The sequence below is a fragment of the Cyprinodon variegatus genome, unplaced genomic scaffold (assembly GCF_000732505.1).
Source record: "Cyprinodon variegatus isolate N-32 unplaced genomic scaffold, C_variegatus-1.0 Scaffold464, whole genome shotgun sequence".
In the NCBI taxonomy this organism is placed as follows: domain Eukaryota; kingdom Metazoa; phylum Chordata; class Actinopteri; order Cyprinodontiformes; family Cyprinodontidae; genus Cyprinodon; species Cyprinodon variegatus.
Window position 1 is genome coordinate 134,033 of NW_015150917.1, and position 6,849 is coordinate 140,881.

Here is a 6,849-nt window from a genome sequence, read left to right on the forward strand (position 1 = left end):
TTTGGTTTGTCTATTGCATAAAAACGGAGCATAAGGAAGGGGAAGAATTATCTGTGATGACAATTGGGCTCAACCCGCGGGGATTTCACAAAGCTCCAGCCTGTATTTGACTTGGCAGCATGTTCTCAGCTTGTCATAGTCTGCAGTGGCTTTGAAGAAACTCCTCCCCACCCTTTCTGTAGCATGACACTCCACTCTGAGTCAGAACAAACATCCCTCAACAGTTCAGCATGCTGACGTGGTTGGAAAAGCAAGCAGTCACAAGTGGTTCAGATGGTCAGATTAGGAGTTCATAGATTTTAATTATCAGGGTGATGCTTTGCTGTGGAACCAACTGTCTCAATGAGCAAACAAAACTTAGATTAATGCCATTGCAAACTAATCTAAAAGTTCTTACATTTTAGTTTGTATTATTCCAGTTTAATTGTTGTCTTCTACTGTATTATCTGTGCAAACAATAGATAAAGTTGGGACAACAAGTCAATAATTTCTTAAATTCTTGTTCAACAATCAAAGATGTTTCAATTTGGAAACTCAGTTTTCTTCAGAATAACATATTTATTGAAGGCTAATCATGAAAGAATTGACCTTTCTCAACATCAGACAGGTTCATGGATACAGATGATGATTATCCAAATTTTTCAAATAAGGAAATTAATCGGGTGCTCGAGAATATTCATTAATTTTAAGAGAGCTTGAACTTCATGCTTTTGATGTTTTGTGTGGATGGCCTTACTTAAATTTTTTTAAGGGTATTCGTTTATGCATTTTGGATCTGATTCTTATCCTGCAAATGTTCTGGAAGGATAACAAATTATTAGAAATTGAGGTCGAATTTTCAAACACCAAACAAGCCAAGATGTTTTGTTCCAAATGAAACGAGAAGAGCACTTATAAAACTACACACAGTCACAGATCTTTTGGAAAAATTGACCATATAGTCCAAAATTTCAGTCAAGTCAGAAGACCGTGTTTCCTCCAACAGAGATCTGGAAAATAATCTATATAAGAGAGCAATTTACGATAATTAGCTTTATTCTTGATCTTACACCTACAGACAAGTTCTGCAGCGTTTGTCCATATGTTCCCACTAAACGCTGGGTTAATAAGCAAGCAGCATTTTCAGCAAATGAAGCTTAACATGTGGCTTCAGCTTGCAAGTGTTTAGCATGCAGACAAAGGCGACATGGATTATTTCTGCTATCAGATTCCAACACATAAAAAAATTAAGAAAAAAGTGACTGAATAATCTAACCTCAGAGCATTAACCAAAGGTTCCACAGGTGTGCTCCTTTAAAATATAAGAATTGACAGAGCTGATGAAAGCAATTAAATATGATTTTAAGTTAAATAGCAACTGACTGAGCAGGCCTTATGATCAGTATACGGTCATCTGTGCATTGCAGCTGGCTTTTCAGATTGGATTTACAACTTGCAACAGAAATCACATTTTAGAAATAAAAACTAAAAAGATGCTGGGCTCTCATAATTTAAAGACCCTGACAACACCACGTAGATCTTGAATGAAATAATAGTTTTATCTTCCTTCATCCCTGTAGCAGTGGAGTTAATGTTGCAGACAGATATCTGGGTCTTTGTAATCATAGATTTTTATGCTCTCACCATTATTTAAAAGATGGAAACTAGTATAATTTTATTATCTCATTTAAGATCTGAAAATTGACATTCCAAAGCATTTGCTTTACCCTCTTTAGTTTGTGTAGGAATTTAACTCTAGAAGTTATCAGGAGATTCGCAGAGATGAGACATAAAAGCAGTGAATCGCTCTCTGTAGTGTAAAGATCCATCCCAGATGCCTCTGTGAGGAGAGACAGTCCATTCAGGTAAATTCAGTCCACCTAATTGCCTTATTTTCAATTCCAATACAGCCCAGTTATAGCCAGTCTGATTCATTGCTTTTTGTTTTTTCTTTGCATACAGTCCCGAGGGTATATCACCGCTGCACTGGCAGGTGGTGGTAGTCTCCCCTATATTCATCACTGGATCTGGTTTTAACTCAGACAATTTATAACACCAGCAGGTTCTAAGTTTCACAGCAGACCCACCAATTTTAACAGAGTTAGCTGTCACCCTCACTTATTTGCTGATGCATATGCTTTGTGTGTACTTTCAGCTTTAAGTAATCCATCCTGTTATCCAGGGATTGAACGTTAGCAGGAAATAAACACGCATAGTATTCAATCACACAAGGTTAAGCTTACTAGTGGCTTTGTTCCCTCTCGAGGAACAGCCCTTTCCATGCATTCTCACCACAGCAAACCTTGAATTCCACCTTTTCCAAACTCCAGCAAAGTTAAGTGAACAAGATCTCCATTGAGACTCCTGCATTATAATTCATATAGCGGAATAGAAATCTAATTTATTTTTAAGCAAAAGAGGCTGCTGAGGACATTCCCTTAACTTTTTCTGAAAATAAAAAGTGTTGATCTAGTAAGAGAAGCTACTGCCTATAGGGCTGAGTTTACCTGTAACTCCTCAGAGTAAAGTAGAGAAACAAAGAAGAAGCTGTCCAGAGGATTTAGCGACATTTTTTAACCTCTACTTAACCTGCTGTCGTATCACTACCCGATCTGTACTGGAAGCACGATCCGTACCATTGGCTCATTTGTCACGTGCAACCAGATCTACATCCGGGTTTCCATAACTAATGTAATTATGAAACTAGAATTACATATTTTTATCCCTAACTCACTAAATAATGCTAATACAAATCTTTAAAAATGTTTTAGGGTTTTTCTGACATAATTTTTTATGGCTTTTACATTTTCTTGTAAAAAGCATCTTCAAACAGCTTGTTGTTTCTTTCTTTAGATTACGCACTGTATACCATAATGTAAACACGAAAGAAAAACATAAAACTCAAAAAGACTAGATTTGAGTTTAAATCCAAAGCCAAAAAATTTGGCTCTCGGAAGTAGCTATCGGGCACAGATGAGTGATAAAACCGAAAGGATTTTAATGCATTGGTTTTCTCACAAAATATCTTAATTAACCTTTAACACATTATAGTTTTGTACAGTTAATATTTCTAATGTGGGAAACACATAATTTCGGTATTTCTTACAAAATAAAATTGAGAAAGATGTATATCTATTTGTGAGCTGATGGTACGGATTGTGTTTCTGGGACGGATCGGGTAGTAACAGTAAGCATCTGTGTCACATCAAATGTAGTCGTCACAGCCATTAACCAAACCTCTAATACTTTAATAACAATTTCTTTCACATGTGAAAACTTTTTGACACATTTTTATTAAGAGCCACTTTTAAATTGCATCTTGTCCTTTCCATTTGTTCTGCTGTGAGCACCTGAGTCCAGGAATGTATGTTTAAAGAAACCAGAGTGACAAAACCAAACTATAAACATCCTGCATTTATAGCATTTGAAAAAAAAAAACCTAATTCTACTTTCATTTAATCTTCACTACCGCATAGGCATTATAATACAGTGCCAGTCTGAAAGCATGCAGCTGAAAAATCAAGCAGAGGTGATGTGACACTGCTCATTACTCATTTACCAGCTGCTGCTTAACACTGCTCCATGTAGCTGCTCTGACTGATCAGCTTGGGTGAAGCAGCGGTGGAATAATAGTTTTCGTCTGAACTTCAGCTGCGGCTTTGCTTTCCTTTGGTCTTTGGTGCTCTGGAGATTTACAGATGTCCGTGTTTAACCAACGGGACCTCAATGTTGTATTTTCTTTTACTCGTCGGGCGCATGAACAGATGTGACTGGACACACAGCCAGTGCGACCACACATAGCTGCTGCATGTAGTCATTGACACCCATTAAAAACGAATGTCACAGCCAGAATCATAACAAGTAAAGCTCTGTCGTGGCTACAATCGCAGTGACAGCTGTGTCAACCCCATGCCTGCAGTCATGATCACAGCCACAGCCTGTCCAAGCTGTGGTTAGGGATGAAGCTCCTCTAGTTTCCTTCTAACTAAAGTGTAACAATAACCAGCAAGATGCTTTAAATCCAAGCAGGTACAGGTTAGTCTTTAGTTTTTGTGGAACAATTATACTGAACAAAGGATTCGATGAGGTAAGATAAACGCAGATTTTCCATGATGTCGCCTTAAGCACAAAAAACTTCAAATTTAGCTTCAGAGATTCATTCTTCTTTGAAGGGTTTTTTAATAACAATAAATATTGACATGTTTTTTTATTTTTGTTTTTTTTATAGCTTTGAGGGATTTAAGTTGCTGTATATAGCTTGTGCACTAAAGAAAAGAATAGATCACTTTTTGTTGCTGTTTCATGTCATGAGCACTGAGATGTCCAACGGCTTCCAGTTTCATTACCTTAAAGAATTCAGCATAACATTTTATAAACAGTGTTTTCAAGGTTAGTATTTTCATTCCAGGACTCGTTTTTTTTCTATAGGAAAATGCAATCTTAATACAAATGAGTATCTTGCAATAGCTGTAACAACCTATCCTTGAAAAACAACTCCCACCCGTCTCTCCCATCCCTCTCAAGCTTGGTAAAATCTGTGAGAATGCTTCAAATCAAACTTTAAACCTTTTTAAGACAAAGAACAGTTGGAAACGTCAATTTCTCAAATCCGTCTGCAGCAGCCTGAGCTCAGACCGAGTGGATTATTAAAGCTGACAGCACCAACTAGAACATAGAGGGCCATCACTGCCTTCCATCATCCTGGCGGCAACCAAACATGTTAATGTGATGTTTAAATGAGCGTCATGATGCTTTTCTGTTGCAGCTTGTGACGGCAGTCTTAATATGTCAGACACAGCCTCGGCTTCATCGCAACACAAGTCAGCATCGAATACTGTCATTTTAATGGATGGGCTCTCTCCCTGAGTTGGATTTAAATCCTTAAGGATCAGCTGTTTGGAAACAAATTACAGATATGAAGCAAATAAAAGGTTAATCCCAGTGTTCTCAGAGTTTCTTTGTACAGCTGACAAAAAAACAATAAAAAAAACTGCTGTGTATTTGCTATGAAGTTATTGATTATGTGGACATTGCCAGCTTTTTTATTAAGCTACTGTAGTTAATTAACCAAGGCATCTTTAGTTTGATTTACTGACAGAAGATGTGTCTACGTCTGTAACTAGTGGAAAGTGATGTTTCACACACATTTTATTTTCTGACACTAAACTAATTTTAAAAGTTTTTTTGTCAGAGTTTCACTGCCTTCTGTCATTTTATGATTACATAGTATATGTGTCTCCTTGAACGATTGTAAGCCAGCCTTAATTTTGCACAGTTTAAATATGGAAGACTTGTGCCAAAAAAGTGCTGGACCAGTATATCCTATCAAGTACCAAAGATGAAAGTCAGCCAAGTCACTGTGATTTAGATGAAGTTGGCTCTCAATAGCGCTTTCATTTTGCGTCTATCTACATTTACATGGTTAAGTGTTCGGCCGTGATGCGGTTACTTAAAGCTGTTTTTTGTGAGTTGATCTGTGTAAGGCGCATCAGAAGAAATCAGAGCTGACATGTGCTGCCCTTTTGAACTTTTTCATATTTTACCACTTTAAAACTGTGGGCTTAAATATACTTTATACAGTTTCATGTTACACCGACACTAAGTAGTGCTTAACAGTGGCGTTTAGCCATCTTTTACAGTAAAGGGGCGTTCCAAAATAGATTTTAGACAGTATAGGATCCAGTATTTTCTTTTTTATTTATCGTTGCTTTTTTTTTGTTGGGCTTTCAAGAAAATAAATAGTAAAAAACCATCATAAAATATGAGTCATCCAGCTAAACCATCAATTGCATAGTTTTTATAAGGCAATTCTCATGTACCTTAAAAATAAAAAAGTATTACTGATTTTCTTTTATGCTAATTTCATTTCAATCTCAAAAACTCACAGGTAAAAAAAACAATTAGAAGAATTTTATTGATACCATTATTTTAAGACTTTGATAGTCAGACCTCGGCAGGAAACATTAGCGCTGAATTTTACTTTAATATGCATAAGCAGGTGTTTGAGAACAGGGATGATTCCCCACAGGCCGGAAACTGGTGGTGGAGTGGAGATAGAGGAAGTTGGTTCAGTCCATAGACTGCTGGTTGGTGAGACGGTCTGCTTGAGCTGAATTAATGAGATCCAGTAGACTGTGGGAGCTGATAATACTGCTTTACTCAGGACCAGGAAGATAGGTGTCCAGTATGGTTAAACACAGGTATGTATGAACCTGTACATGATGTGCAAGCATGAAGCAACAGTGGAGAGGAAAAACTCCCCTTTGGGAAGAAACCTCTGGCAGGACCAGGCAGTCATCTGCCGGACCCATGAGATGTTACGGGGAATGAAGTAAGAGTCCAGGAGGAATTACAGTCTGATATGGACGAAGTTGAAGAAGCATCATGGAAAAGCCAGATGGAGCTTAGCTACGATGATGGAGAAAGGGATGGAGGTGGGTTGAATCGGAGGTCATCTGAGTGAAAATCAGAAAAAGCAACCACTGCTTGCGCATTGGCTAGGTAGCAGGCTGAGTCGTGGATTTGAGGACCTTTTAAGAGGAACTCTGGATGCTGATTGGGCTTTTTGGATGTGATCGAGTGCTGTCGGAGGCTGATGAGCCTCTGATGGATGAGGGTAAGTAATTTAGTTTCTTCAGTTGAACTTCCACCTAGGCTTCATTTCACAAAATGGATGACTTTAATTAATTCAAGCAACTTCTTAAATGTATCTAACTCAAGTTTTTATGTTTCTCATGATCTATTTCCATCATGGTATATACATATTTAATCTATTATGAGGACAACAGGTTAAAGTAGTGTAATCTTTTAATGTAATTCAAGATAATTTCTCATTATTGATATAATAAGAGGGTGGAAACTAGAGTAACA